The following is a 16,136-nucleotide window of genomic DNA, read 5'->3' as shown; positions in this document are numbered from 1 at the left end:
AGGTTGGCTACAATTTAGTATAATATGAGGAAATGTTGTTTTACTAATAAAGCAAAAGTAATGTTCACCCGCTTCTTCTCATCATCTTGATTCTCTTGTATAGCCAATACTAAACTTAGAGACATCTCTTTTCTGAAGGAGACACTTGAGAGGCTTCTGATGTAAATTGAAAATGTTTCTCTTTTCACTTAACTATTTCTTTTATATTTAATGCATGAGAAGACAGCTTATATTGTAATTCATGTAAGAGATGTTTTTATAGGGAAGATTTATAATGCATTAAAAATTGTTACTAATGTTCTTAATTTAATCATTTCTAATGCAGTCGCTTGATAATATTTTTGAAATCATATCTATTTGATTAAGGTTTTATTTGGGACATTTGCAACTTTTCATAAAGTTGATTGTGAAGTTGTTGTGAAGAAAGTAATTTCACTGCTATGATTGTAGAAAGTTGCTTTCAACTGCAAAGTTTTTTTAAAAATAGTAGCTATAAGAAATTATGATTGTTGTTTGAAAAACAAGTAGTGAGAAAGTTGTCCCAAACGGACCGTAAGTTTAATTAATTTCATCGTAATTTAGTTATTATTTGAATACAAAAAATATGAGGATGATATGATAAAACATAGAAATTCTCTTAAAAATTAAAGTTTATCCATGAATTTAATTTGAGTCATTTCACTATAAGAAAATGCTTTCTCAAGGAAGCAATGATTTTTATTGCGATAAAAAATTTACAAAACTTTTAAAACCAATGTAATTATATGTGTGTTTGGGATGACTGCAGTATTTTATAAAATTAGTTGCGAAATTACTATTGTAAAATTACTATAGGAAAAGTAACTTGGCTATTTTGGTTGCAAAAAAAAAAGCTTTTAAATATATAAAGTTTTAAAAAATAGTGAGAAAGCAGCAGTCAAATAAAATTATGATTATTATCTAAAAAATAAAGTTGCGAAAAAACTATTCAAAATAGACCCTAAACAGTTTATAATGGCTAGGAAAACCCTTTTGTAGTGTTTTCTCTTGCAATGGTTATAACCATTGCAAATAAATAATAGTGCTTATAGACTCCTATTTTTTAAAGTGGTTTTAATTTTTTTCCAAAAACAAAAAGTCCTAATAAACATATTGATTAAAAGTCATAATTAATCACTAAAATAAATATCACACATTACAAAAAGAACTACTTACTATACAGGGAAATAAAGTCATATATAGAATTTATAGCTGAATAAAGTACTTAAACAACAAATTCAAAGTTTTTTTTTTTATCCTTTGTAATTAAACAAATTCAATGAAGTTTTTAGATTTCAAAGTAACTCAAATTGATTTTGCGTGGGTGCAAAATTGAATCAAGTTGAGCCGGCAAGATAAAAAAATATACTTTAAGTTGAGTTTAAGTGAGTCAAGCTGACTAATGAGTCAGCCCGGACTCAACTCGATAAATTGCTCGTGAGCTAAGCTCGATGAGCTAACGCGCTAAGTTTGGGTCAATCTTGACTTGACTCGTAGCTTGTGAGACAACTCGTTTAAAAAATATTAATATAAAAAGCACCTAAAATATATTAATATTCTGAATTTTAAGTACAAAGTTGATAAAAATATTAAAAAAATTAAATTTTACTTTCTAATATTAATTGAATTATTATTATGTTTGTCATAATTTCATATCATTACTGTTGTTTTATTATAATAATTTCTAGGATCATAGTTGTTGCGGGCTAGAATATACGCGGAGATAGAGTTATAATTCTACGTCTTAGCGTTGCACGGATATCCAGTTCACACACAAAGAACACAATATTTTTACGTGGAAAACCCGAAAAGGGAAAAAACCACGGGGCTCTCCTGCTGGGCCGTCGTATGCAGAAAATGTTTCTGCTCCAGCCTCCAAACAACCCGTTTTCCCGGTTTCCTTCTTTTCTCCTAGCCAAAAACTTTCCTTCAAAGCCAATGACCTTTCTGAGGGGAAATCACTCTGGAATACTGCTCTCATCGGTTATTCGCTAGGGCCTCGCCCTTACTACGAAAGACTTCTCAAAGCCATGCAGAAGCTCTGGCCTCTAAAGGGCTCTATGACTCTTCTATCACTTGCTGATGGTTTCTTTCTCCTTAAGTTCACCTCTTCTGAAGATCTTGAAGCGATTCTAGCTGGGGGCCCTTGGTTTCTCTTAGGGAAGCCATTCATCCTTCAGCGCTGGTCTCCTAAGTTCAAGCCAAAGCGCGACGAAGCCACCCCGATCCCCATCTGGATCAAAATTGTTGACTTCCCCTTAGCGCTCTGGACGCCGACAGGTATTTCGAGGATCGCCAGCTATATTGGCATTCCTATTTCTGTTGATTCTCTTACCGCTGCGCGTTCTAGACTGACTTTTGCCCGGGTATGTGTCTTAATCTCAAAAGATTCTACTTTACCTGAAGAAATTCCTATTGATATTGAAGGTGAAGATATGACGCTGAAAGTTCTTTATGACTGGAAACCTGATAAGTGTGAAGGATGTGGATCCCTTATCCACCCTTTCTCGCTTTGCCCCAAAAATCCAAATCCTCAACCTTTCCTCCCTCCTCAACCACCAAAAAACCGAGGGCGTAGTCAATCCAGAGCTCGCTCTTCTCGTCCACACCGTTCCACATCCAAAGCTCCTCCTAGCAATCCTCCACCCCAGATTGCCCCCCAACCTCCTCAGACTGAACCAATCCCTCCCCCTCCACCTTGCAATCCACCTTCTACTTCCCAGCCTCCACCTTCAAATAATACCATCATCCCGAACCTTAATTCTCCTACTGAAGAGACCTCCTCTTCTGAGCTTTTGGTAATCCCGCCCTCTCTTCCTGGACCCAGTATACCTCTGGTTAACAAATTTGCCTCCTTGCAAAATGAAGATAGTCATCTCTCTAATTCTCTTGACTCCTGTTCTGAGAATGAGAATAGTTTTGATAAACCTACTGAGGATCCTCCTGAGCACAGTATACAGAACACTATGCCGCCAAAAACAAGATCCAATACCAGCAATGGTAAATCCCCAAACAAGTCTAAACCCCCAAGGGTAAATCGGCCAAGAAGGCCAAAGGTTCATCTTAATTTAATGTCCATGCCAACGATTGCCTGTTGGAATGTCCGAGGGTTCAATAACCCTGACAAAGTGCGTGTTTGTAAGTCTTTGATCGCCTCTTATGACCTTAAAATGTTCTGTATATTGGAAGCAAAAATTTCCTCTGTCTCCATGGAAGATCCGTGGTTTTGCAATACTCATTTACTGTTCCAAAATGAAGGCAGCTGCAATAATTTCAGGGATTCTTCTCCTGGGCGTATCTGGATTAAATGGGATGCATCTTTGGTCTCTTTTAATTTGATTTACACTTCATCTCAACTCATACATGGCATCCTTTCTATAGGATCTTTTCCACCCATATACATCTCTGTTATTTATGCTTGTAATAGCATTGAAGATCGAAAAGTTTTGTGGAACCAATTAGCTGATCTCATTCCCCCTCAAGATCAACCTTGGGTTATGATGGGGGACTTTAATTGTTACAGATTTGAATCAGAAAAAGCGGGTGGTTCTGGTACTTCTAACAGCCGTCTTGGGGAACTTAATAATATGATTTTTAACTGTGGTGTGCACGATCTTTCTTCAACAGGGCTTTACTACACCTGGTTTAATCAAAGGGTTGATGACCCTATTCACATAAAACTTGACAGAGTTTTGGTGAACCCGGCCCTCCTTGACTACCTCCCCACAGCTTACTACATTGTTGAATCCCCTCTGGCTTCAGATCATTCACCTCTTATATTAAAATCTTCTAATTCTAAACCTATTTCCTCAAGGTTTAGGTTTAAAAATTACTGGGCTAACATGGATGGTTTTTGGGAAGATGTTCTTGATGCTTTTCACTCCAGATCCAACAGAAGCCCCTTAGCTTCCTTCCACCACAGTTTACAAAATCTCAAAAAAGCTCTTAAAAATCGCAACTGAGCCTCCTCCTCTTTTCTGACAAACTCCATTCAAGAGCTTAAAGGTTTACAGAATGCCTGTTTGCTGGATTTACAATCTCAGCCGTTGGATTTGGCTCTCAATTCCAATCTGAAAAACATAAATGAAAAGCTTGCTTCTCTTCAAGCGTATTGGACTTCTTGGATTACTCAAAGAGCTAAGGCTCTTTGGCTTTCTCATGGGGAAGAAGATATTGGTTTTCTATATGCCAAAATCAGAAGCAGAAATAATAAAAATCACATCAAAGAAATTTCCACGGCTAATGGGCATTTTACTGAATTCAAAGACATCTCCAAGGCGATTGTGAAACACTTTGAGGATTTGTATAATCCTCCTCCTCATCCCCTGGTTTTACCTTTAGACATTCATCCTGGTAATTTAGTGCCTGCCTCTTACTACGCACTGTTAACTGCCCCTGTTTCTATTGAAGAGGTGAAATCTGCTGTGTTTGATGGGAAAGTCAATTCCACACCAGGGCCGGATGGTTTCTCTTATGGTTTTTATAGGAAAACTTGGCACCTTCTTGGTTGCCAAGTTTACAATGCTGTTAACAATTTCTTTACTTCTGGTTGTCTCCCTAAAGGGATTAAGGCTACTGCAATCACGCTGATTCCAAAAACTTCCCATGATTCCAATATAAATGATTTCAGACCCATCTCTCTTTGTAATGTGTTATATAAAATCATTGCTAAAATTTTGGCTGATCGGTTAAAGAAAGTTCTTCCCCTCATCATTCACGAAAGTCAAGCTGGTTTTATTGCCAACCGTTGCTCTGCTGATAACATCATTCTGGCTTCTGAAATTTAGGGAATTTAGAGGCACCCATAAGAGTTTTTGTGCAAAACTTGACATCAAAAAAGCATTTGACTGTCTCAAGGGAATTTCTGATTGCTAGATTATACCAAAAGGGCTTTCCTGAGATTTTTGTTTCTTGGATCAATAGTTGTATTTCGGATGTACACTTTTCTATATGTTTGAATGTCTCGTTGGAAGGATTCTTCAATTCTACTTCTGGGCTCCGTCAAGGTTGCCCTTTATCTCCATTACTTTTTTGCATCGTTATGGACGGGTTGTCTAATATCCTTATTAGATCTCCCAATACTTCTGGCTTTAATGGAGTTTGTGATAGAGGTGCTAATATTAATCACTTGATGTATGCTGACGACCTTCTTGTTTTTGGTGAAGCTTCCCGGGCTAATGCTGAAGGTCTTTTAAACTGTTTAACTCATTTTGGGAATCTTTCGGGCCTGCATATAAATCCTGATAAAAGCTCCATTATTTTCTCCAATGCTGCCCATGAGAAAGAGGTTATCTGCAATGTGCTTGGCATCAACAATTGTTCCACTATTCTCACATACCTGGGCATTCCTATTTCAACAAAAAAACTCAAAATTTCTCACTTCCAACCACTACTGAGCAAGATTTCTTCTCTACTTGATGGTTGGAAAAACAAATTTCTTTCTTTTGCAGGTCGAGTACAATTTCTCAAATTTACCATCTCAAACACTATTGCGTATTGGATTAGAGGATCTATTATACCTAAAGCTTGCTGTGCCTTCATCAATAAACTGTGCTCTAGATTTCTTTTCCATTCGAATCTCCAAGAGAAAAAGCTTCATCTCATTGCCTGGTCTAAAGTCACTTTACCTAAGCATCTTAGGGGTCTTGGTATACCATCCATTGAAGCCCTTTATCATGGTGTCATGTGCTCCAGCATTGGCAGACTGTATAACACTCAAAACCTTTTAAGTAAATGGTTTAAAGCTTATTATATATCTCCTTGGAAACCCTTCTCGCCCTCTGCTTCTTTATTTTGGAAGAAATTATGTGCTACTGCATCTAAGATTTTAAACTGCATCTCCTTCTCCCTGTCTGCTGAAAGCAATTTTTCTTTTAAATGGGATCCTTGGCTCAATGGGATTATCATTGCTAATCATTTTGGCATGGAACATCTGGGAGAATTTTTGGTGAAAGATTTTGTTGTGGGTGAGAATTGGGTACTCCCTAGCTATTTACCTAACTCTCTTTCTGAAGCTATTACAAACATTTCCTTACATGATCCCTCTAGCATTCTTTGGCTGGGATCCCGCAACTGGGTTTTTAAGAATTTTATTGAGCATTTTTACTCTCATTTGCCGAAGGTGGACTGGTTTGATGCTGTATGGCATAAAAAGCATGCTCTCAGATATGCTTGTTTTGTTTGGATGGCTATGTTAGGGAAACTAAAAACTGCTGATAACATGCTGATTAGGGGAATTCAGGTTGCTCCGTTATGCTCCCTTTGTAATGGTTTTATGGAAAATCATAATCATCTCTTCTTTGGTTGTGATTTCTTTTTTAATATTCTAAAGTATATGCTGCCGGAATTGCAATGCTTTCTTCTCCGACCTACATTAGCTCAAGTTCTGGAATTTTTTTCCATTTCCAATTCGCATAGTAAAATTGAGAAGGATTTCTGCTGTTTAACGGTTGGTTGCATCATATATCATATCTGGCGTGAGAGAAACTTGAGGCGTTTCTCTAATACTCGTACTAACTCGGTTAGATTGATTTGTAACATCACGATGGCCATTAGATTGAAAGTTTCAAGATGGAAAAATAAGGATTCGCTTCTATGGAGATTTTCTGGTATCTGATTTTTCTGGATGTTTTGCTCCGCAATTTTTTGGCCTGGGACGTCTCTTGTCCTAGTTATTTTCTGCTTTTAGCTTTGTCTGGAAGAAGTTTTGGTTTTTTGGAGATACTTGGTATAATTTACTATTTTCTTCAGACCTGGGAAGAACATTTTGATGGCTGCAGGTGGTTTTTATCTACTGTTCAGTCATGTTCCATTTTGAAGAACAGGATGCTCATTTCTTGGGTATACGGATTGGTTCATACCCGAATTAATGGTTACAAAAACTGGAGACATTGCTACAATCCGACGATGATGACCAAGCCAGATTCCTCTTGTTTGCCATGGAAGGCCCTTTCTGGCAACCTGGCATATTTTTTCGGACATCCTTGGGATAGATGGAAGTTCTGTGAGGGCCTTTATCTCGCCTGGCAACCGGAGCTTCCTCCTGCGCTGGACGGTTTTCACTGAATGAGTTTTTGTTGACTGGAACTGGCTTATTTTGCCTGAGTCTATTTGATTGTTTTATGTCTCCTTTGTAACTATTAGTTTTGGGCTTTGTTCTATTGTTCTTAGCTTTTCTATTTTATAGGTTTTCTCCTGCTTATCCAGGATTCCCTCTGTAATTTTTTCTGATTTTAATACAATGGGCTTTGCCCCGGGTTTTCCCAAAAAAAAAAACTAAAGGGGCGAAGGGCAGAAGTCGGAAGGGTTTCACGCGCAAGGATTCAGCAGTTCAGCGGTTCAGACGAAAGCTTTCTTCTAATCTCGTTGGAACGCCGAAAGCCTACACTTCACCTTCAGCGGCTCACGGCGGCTTGTGACGGATCGGCGACAGTCGGCTGGTATGCTAACATTTTTCTATCTCTCGGATTTTTCGGCTTTCTCTCCGTTTAAATGTTTAATCCATTTTTTTTAATGACTTGGACAAATTTTCCCTGGTTTCGGCAGCCCGCAAATACTGGCTCTCCCAACAAATCAAACGGATGCGGTCATATAGGGTTTCTTCTTTGGACGGGAGGTGAGTTTTAAGCTTTTTCATTCCTCAAAGAAAATAATATTAGTTTTTTTTTTCTTTTTTTTTTTGCAAGGCAACTTTTTTATATTTTTACAGTTGACATGCTTCTATTTAGTTACAACTTTCTTGCCACTTTTTAAAAATTCTTATGCTGTGAAGCAATTTTTATAATCAGATTTGCTAGAGTGTTGTAGCTTTAAAAAAAGTTATTGTCATATTTTTTCAAAAGTGAAATAATCTATAATACCCACAATAAATTTAAAAAGGTTAGATTTTCTTATTGTAGTTCTACAGTTATTTTTACAAACAACTGAAATAATCCAAACAGACCCGAAATCTCATTGAATTGTTAGTTTTAACTATGTTTTTTTTTTTATTTGTTAAATACATGAGAACTTTAAGGATTGATTCTTTTTAACCCTTGCGATGTATATGGATTTTTCACTGAGATTTGATGATGTTAACACGTGTTAGATTTAATTTTGTGATAGATATTTCCGTTAGTTTATGTCTTTAGGATTCCATTATTTTGTTATGGTTATTCTAGCTTTTGCCATTATGTTTGTTTGCAAGTTTTAAGTAGTTTGTTAGTAATTTTTTAGTAGTTATTTCACCTTTAAATAAGGGAAAATCTAAGTCCTGAAAGATATTTTATGGAATGAATATGATTCTTATTACAAGATTCTTCACTAAATCCTAAGTAGGTAAATCCTTCTGGTTGCCAAACAACTCCTAAGCTTTTATGTTCTTCTTCCACTAATTTAGACATCACTCCTCCTCGGAAAGAACTATGAACCATTTTTCCCTATTTGCTTTTCAAATTAAAACCCTAAGAAGGGTAGTTTAGTAGTTTTATAAAAAATTAAAAAAATGTGAGCTTTGACAAATTTACCGTAAAAAATTGAGAAGTGACGCATAATAGCTTCCAATCAATTCGGTTTAATGCCTATGTTCCAAAACAGATATAAGGACAAATAGCAACGGTTGTTACTAATTAATTAATTAACTGCATATAGGCACTAATGATAGTTGAGTGATTAAGGTCTAGCGCTAATTATGGTGGCATGTTGGTTCGAATCTATTTTCCCATTTAATGCTAATATCTTATTTTAATTGTCATTAACATCTAACGATTCCCTAAAAATGTGATTAAAAGCTGTCTCTCTCCGTAGCTATTTATCCTAATCATAATGAGAATTTAATTATTTTGAGAATGGACAACCCTGGGCAAAGCATGGGTCCGCCCCTTATTTAATCTTAGGCGTTAAAAATAGAAAATGATAATTAGAATAAATCGATTGTACCTTTACAATTGTCATGATATGATTTGTGCAGAGAATTCATATCTTTGCTTCTATAATTCGAGCCTTTGTCAATAGCTATGTATGCGATGCAGGATGGAATTAGTAGTTCTCCATTTATTGGGTGATCGAGGCATTCTTTTGGCTTATATGCATCCCTCGATCAAGCATGAGTGAAGTTCTAGGGCACCGATCAATGGGTTGTTGTGCAAAAGAGAAATAAGTTGGGGGTTTTCTTTCGTCGTGTTATCAGTGTGAGGTCTTGCTTTACGCGTACACCCAAACAAAATCGTCTAGGCCGGGTTCCGGTCAGTACCGATACTAGAATAGTCGTCATGACCGATTCACTTAACTTGTTGGACTATGGCAAACTCGTTGGTATACTTGCTCAGGAATGAACATGAATGAAGATTATGCTCGCACGTTGATTTTTCACCTTCGTGGCTTCAATCTTCAAGGGCAGTTGTTGGACAAGGAAGAGGGAGCCGGGAGGGGAAAGTTGGGAGCCTGGAGGGGAGAGCTGCTCGTGATTAAGGAAGTCACGCATGAACAGGATCAGCTAGGGAAAAAGGGAAGAATATGAGATGTAGTGGGGCAAATTACTAAAGTAGGTGTTGGGATATTTTGGTAATTTTCCCTCCTCATATTCTGCCTTTTTGTCAACAAATTTCTCATTTAATATAAAAAAAAGATAACAATGATTTATAGCATGCATGTAACAACAAAAGTTTATCTAATACATTCAATTAATTTAGTTCAAGTTGTAATGATTTACTTTGGAATATTTGCAAATATTACGTCATAATTTTATTTATCTAAATTCTACATGCATACCAGAATATGAATCATCTAAATTCTACATGCATACCAGAATATGAATCATCCAAATGTTATCTATAGCATTTTAATTTGGATCTGAAAGCTCCTTTCAGCTTTCTAGCCTCGTATCATTTCTTGCTCTTTAACTGTGCCAGAAGACGGTGCAAGGAACTGGCATGAAATCAACCTAAACCTGCTTGACGTTGATATATAATCTACTTTGAAGACCAATGAATTTCCATTACAGCTTGTTAACGTAAAATGTTGATTTAGGCTTCGTTTTGCTTCATTTGTGGCGGCTTTTTTATTGCTTCTTAAAACGAAATTTTAGTAAAAAAAAATAAGTATTCACGCAATCCTTTTGAAGCCTTTCATTTAATTATTTGTAATATAATTGCCTTTCATTAGTTATTAAATTATTTTATTACAGCATTTCCATACCAGCTAGAGTATTCATTCAACTCTAATCATGTAATGCTCGATGTGCCTTGTCGACTATGAAGATGAGGAGGAAGGGGAGGATAAGCCATAGCTGCCATATTAAGGCTTTTACCAGATTGTGGGCATTTATTTCATGCCATGGGTGTGGATCCATGGTTACGATAACCTCCAACTTGTCCGATGTGTCAGTCATTGGTGATGAATGGTGCCGCGCCTATGCCTTTAGCTGGATCGAGTGCAAACCTTGGAAGCCTAAGCTTCTTCTTTGACTGCTGGTATCATGTTTGCACTTCAATCTGTTCTTGTGTTTAGCTGGAGAAAAAGAAAAAAAAAATCTGAGACAGCTAGATGGGAGGACCGGAATTGACGACAAACAGAAGATGCATAAACAGCTTACTTGTAGAGAGCAGGCGGCAGGAGAGCACCACGGGGAAAAACACATCAGGTTCCTTTAATTATAAATTCTATATGTTTCAGGTTGCTTGTTTTTTAACAAAGTCGATCGAGATATTTTAAGAAATCATCCTCTCAAGTCTCACCTACCAACATCTATAAAGGGAAATTTTTGAAAAAAAAAAGGCCCCTCTTGTAAAATATTCTGACTCTACCTGTATTCATTTAAAATTCTTAAATAATAAATATAATTTATTTTAAATACACTTAATAGCAATGATTTAATTTTCAGTGGGGGCCCGTGCCCCCAACGGCCCCATAAGTGCATCCGCCCATGGCTGTAAGAATGGGTTGAGAGCAATACAGAGGGTTTTATACTCTGTTTTTCAATGATCCACTTAGATGTATTTGTAATAATGAAATTTTATTAAAGACCTGCTGCGTGGAATTGCTTTTATTTATTTACGTATTTAAACCCTAAACATGAAGCTAGCTGGGGTTATAAGAGCAGAAACAAAGGTCTTACACCAAGGCATTCCAGCAACTGATAACAGGCTCTTCCCTAAAATGGATTATGACCTTTCTTGGTGAGGAGAAGTAGCGATCAATATCTATACATTAATAACAAACACAAAGATAGAAGAATAGCATTAATAGTTTAATACCCCTTAGAACAGAACTTTAGGGCAATGACTACGGAGTTTGCTTGGTCAGCAAGATATGCTTAAAGTGCGTTTAGTGACACTGGGATTTGCCTAAGAAATTGCAGCAGATGGTAGAAATTGGTCTTAAATGAATGTAACTTAGCTAACGGAGAAGGAACCCAGTTGGATTTATTGTATTGGGCGTGAAGCATGCTCCAAATGCTTAGAAATATGTGAGATGACTTGGAATATTTGATTTGGTTGGAAACTTGGTAATGAATAAAGGCTCTTGTTATCTCATTTGCAACAGAAACAAGATGGGTTTGGGATATCATTTTCAATAAGAATTAGGGGAAAATTTATAGTTTGACTTTGATCATTGAATTTTTCTCTCGTTTGCGTGATTCTTTTATTTTAAAGAGATATTGGAAGATTTTTATTTTATTTTATTTTGCAAGACAAATTTGATGAGTCTCTTTATGAAAATATTAGATGTGTTGGCGTTTGAAGGAGAGCCAGGTTCTACCGTGCCTCATTTATTTATGCACGTATGTGGCTTTTTAATGGTGAATAAATCCCTCTACTATGGTAGATATAAATTGCGACCAAATCATATAAATTTTAGTAGTTTTTATGTGCTTGATTTCTTTGTTATTTATTTTTGCATGCTCTACAAGTAATTCCAATGAAGTACTTTCAGTTAAGCAAGTTGCTAGTTCTAAACTTCTAATGAATAATATTAGTTTTCTTGTTTTAACACCAAGATGGACGAAGAGAGCTCATGGATCTCTAAGTTCAGCATTTGCAAAAATAAATAATACCAAGTGAAAAGATAAGCTAATTGATGCATTACAAATCTACCTCAGTCTTAATCAAAGTTTCTGTTTTCAATCTAATTTTGTAAATCATATTTTTCTTTTGGTTAATGAATAGGGGTTTTTTTTACATTTATTTATGGAAAGCATTTTTCATTTTTAATCACTCATAATTCTCTAAATAATAGCTTGAGTCTTGTAATTACGTAAGTTGAGGTTGGAAAAAAATAAATGTTTTCTTTTGGTATAAGCCTAGAGATTGATTCTCCCATCTATAATTATCCCAAGCTTTCTTTTTCTCTATCTCCTATCTACGTTCTTTTGAAGGATAAACTCATTTAATATCCCCAATACCCTTCCTTTCTTAAACTTTGTGATTCTTCCGCCAATAAAAATTCTTCCTTCTTTTGTTGTCTAGCTCTTTATCAACTTGGTATTAGAGCAATGTTCTTAAATCTAAATTTTTCAAATGAACAATTCTCTCTGGTTATCCATCATGAACTCAAGCCTCTTCCCCATCATTGAGCCATGCTTCATCATCCTACTTGTGCTCTCCCTTGAGTCCCTCAAAGCCTCCCTGTCCCAATCAATGAGGATCTCCTTAATAATATTTTTAATAAACTTGTTGGACAAGTTTCTTTGCCTCCAAGAAGATCTATGCTTCCTGCTCTCTTAGAAATTTGATAACATTACACTGCTTGCTTCCTCACTTGTAAGGCCTCATAGTTGTTCTTCAAATGCAAAAAATCACTCAACTACATACTTATAGCCACATACAAGTGCTTTGCATCCCAACATACATTAGGTTCCCCTGCTTTAACTTGAAAATCTTCCCTCGACTGACCTATCTATTTCTCATAACTGCAACCAATTCTATGCCTCTCAAACTCCATATTTTTTCTACAGTGCTTCTCTAGTTCAATCTCCATCTCTATCTTCTTTAATCCCCTTCCTACTCTATCATCAACATCAAATTTGATAAGTCCTAGCACAATGCATTTGCCCCTACCCTTCGCTTCTCATTCATCTCTCTCAACACTTTAACAAGTAAACTTGTATTCCTATTGCAATACTCAGCTATTGTACATGTCTCCCACATTCCTCCTTCGGTTCTCAATATCAACCACATCAAACACCTCCCACATCTCATGCATTCAATCACAATTTAATGTACACTCGAAAGACTCCTGCACACAATGCTCAACCTCATACGTGCACAAATATTGCAACCCTACAATCTCATCTAAGCTTTCCCCAAAATGTTGGCTCTCCACCAAATATTGGTAAACATAAATCTCATCCAATTAAAATTGATGTACAAATCATATCAAATTCAATTAAGTTTATAAATAACCTAAATTGTCCAATCTTTTCCAATTATTAACCCAAATTAACAAAAAGAGTCAAGTCAATCAAGTTAAATTGGATAAGGCGACTCTAGAAGCAAGCATGAAGACTTTCAGGCTTCTAGATAAATCTTTCTAGAATTTTAGTATTCTTGAGAATTGATGAAGAGAGTCTTCTATCGATATCATTCTCAATTCTTAGTTAGAATCTGTATTTTAAATTTTATTTATTGGATATTGTGACTTTCTTTCATTGAGAGGTTTGATGGAGAAATATAGAGAGAATAAGGAGGATCTACATATGATATTTATTTATTTAGAGAAAGCATATGATAAAGTTCCAAGAGAAGTTCTATGGAGAGTTCTTGAAAAGAAAGGAGGTAATAATGCTTATATTCAAATCATTAAAGATATGTATGCAGGAGCTATTACTTATGCTCAAACACAAGGTGGTTTGACCAAGTATTTTCCTATTTCGGTTGGATTACATCAAGGATCAGCTGTAAGTCTATATCTTTTTGCTTTAGTCATGGATGTTCTCACTAGACATTTGCAAGAGAATGTACCTTGGTGTATGCTTTTTGCTGATGATATTCTTCTTGTTGATAAGACTAGAGAGGGAGTTGAAGTTAAACTTGAATTATGGAGGTCAACTTTAGAGTCTATAGGTTTTTGCTTAAGTAGATCTGAAACTGAATATATGGCGTGTAATTTTAGTAGCAAAAGACCTAGTGAGGGGATAGTGACTTTGGGCGATCAAGTCATTAATAAGAGTACACATTTTAGATATCTTGGATCTATTGTTTAGAGTGATGGTGAAGTTGATGGGGATATTATCAACAGAATTCTAAGTTGGATGGTTGAAGTGGAGGAATGCACGGTTTATTGTGTGATAGAAAAGCCCCCCTCAAACTTAAGGGAAAATTCTATAAGATGGTGGTGAAACCTGCAATGCTTTATGGTGCCGAATGTTGGCCATTAAAAGAGAAGCATAATACTAAGTTAAGTATTGCAGAGATGAGGATGCTTAGGTGGATGAGTGGCTTGACCCTTAGAGATAGGATACATAATGAGCATATACGTGATTTCCAAAAATAAATAGCAATGACATATCACATAATAACTCATAAGTCATCAGCACTGTCATCACTAAGGGGTTCTTCATTTGAATCATCATTATGGTGAACTGCTCTCTCCCCTTCCTTCTCTCCTATAGAGTCCAATGTCGGGCATTTACTTCAAGATTTATGTAAGTTTTAATATATATAGCGTGAGGCGTAAGCCTCATGCAGTGAGGCGAGGCGGGCCTCAACCAAGTTGAGGCGCAAGCCTCATAAAAAAAACTCGAGGCGTAAGCATCGAGATATTTTTTATTGGAATTGCGCAAAGGCGTGCCTCATATTGCGCAAATTTAAACCATGATATGTATTAGAAAGTAATGAAAACAGCAGTTCAATAATTTTTTTTCAAAAGCTATGTAAATGAGTAGAGTGTGTATTTCTCTATCTCGTTAAAGTTGGGCATAACATATTAGCATTCTTTTGAATGGTGCTTTAATATTTTTTACTTTCCATAAATATTATTCATCAGAATACTATGAAAGCCTAAGATTTGTAGGATCACAAATTTGAAGTACATCTAGTACCAAAACACTATCAAAGCCTAAGATTTCAATTGCTTTGCAATATTATTTGTACATTTATTGTAGGTAATTAAAAATTAATATATTGATAACAAAGAAGATGTATTTTAGGAAGTCATGGTCGTAAATAATTTGATCTAAATAAAGTTATTAAAAGTTGTTAAGCATAAAGAGAATTATGATGCAATGCAGGTTAATAATTATGAGCAAGATTGTGAAAATTAGATCAGACAAAAAATTGTAAGAAGATGAAGTTTATTGTTTAATACAAAGTAGAAATTGTCTCCTTTGATGGTGATATGCTAATGTTAATTGAATTTACACCTCGTTAGGTGATTAAAGATTTGGAGGGTTTAATCTGAGCAATGTATTGAAGTTTTATATAGATCTAACTTATTTTATTACAGTTAAATCTATGTCGTGCTTGAAGATTAATTCTAGGGGAGCATTTGAGCAAAATTGATTTGTAAATATCTAAAAGTGCAATTGGTTTGTAAATATTTTGTAAGCAATTGATATGTAATATTGTGGTTTCACTGATTTGTAAATGATTTATTAATTGTAAATTGTAAATCAACCTCCTGTAATTGTTTTTATTGCACTTTAATCTGTGATTATGTATTGTAAATGAGCAAATGATATGTAATATTATTTTGTTTCAACTCTATCTGATGTAATTATAAATTGTTTCTATTTTATATTTTTAAATTGTTTCACAACTTCACTGTTTGCTGAATTGCTGTATTAAAAATCAATTTTATTTCCAAATCAGTGAAACAGATTTAAAAAAAAACAGATTTCAATGAATTCCGGGTCATATGGGTCGTGTCGGGTTGACCTGAACCCAAAGTGGGTCAGGTTCAGGTCCGATATAATGACCCGTTTCTAAAAATCGTTTCGGGTTGACCCGTATGGTGTCGGATCAGTTTCAGGTTGAACCCGAACTCGACCCGTAACCGGTATTGATAGCCCTAGATTCTGGTTCTTTTTCTAATCTTATGGTAGTATGAGATTTTTTAGATGTGTTTCTTGAGGAGATTGTTAGTTTCCCACCTAATAGAAACATAGGGTTCTGTATTGATGTATTTCTAGGTACTATTCTAAT

At 35.6% G+C, this 16,136-nt stretch overlaps 1 long non-coding RNA gene across 2 annotated transcripts; it reads left to right on the top strand.

Moving 5' to 3' along the window:
- The first annotated feature begins 6,669 nt into the window (after window positions 1-6,669).
- Window positions 6,670-15,618, top strand: LOC110111725. Of its 2 annotated transcripts, XR_003701757.1 has the most exons (4): window positions 6,670-7,457; window positions 7,564-7,633; window positions 10,181-10,636; window positions 15,439-15,618. It is a non-coding gene; the product is annotated as an uncharacterized LOC110111725 (long non-coding RNA). The 2 variants fall into 2 exon arrangements; XR_002304912.2 differs by lacking the exon at window positions 15,439-15,618 and having other exon boundaries at window positions 6,681-7,457; window positions 10,181-10,731.
- The last annotated feature ends 518 nt before the right edge of the window (window positions 15,619-16,136 follow it).

This window comes from Dendrobium catenatum, unplaced genomic scaffold, assembly GCF_001605985.2.
Source record: "Dendrobium catenatum unplaced genomic scaffold, ASM160598v2 fragScaff_scaffold_993, whole genome shotgun sequence".
NCBI classification, from domain to species: Eukaryota; Viridiplantae; Streptophyta; class Magnoliopsida; order Asparagales; family Orchidaceae; genus Dendrobium; species Dendrobium catenatum.
Note: the sequence above shows the minus strand (reverse complement) of the source record. Positions and strands in the feature narration are given on the sequence as shown.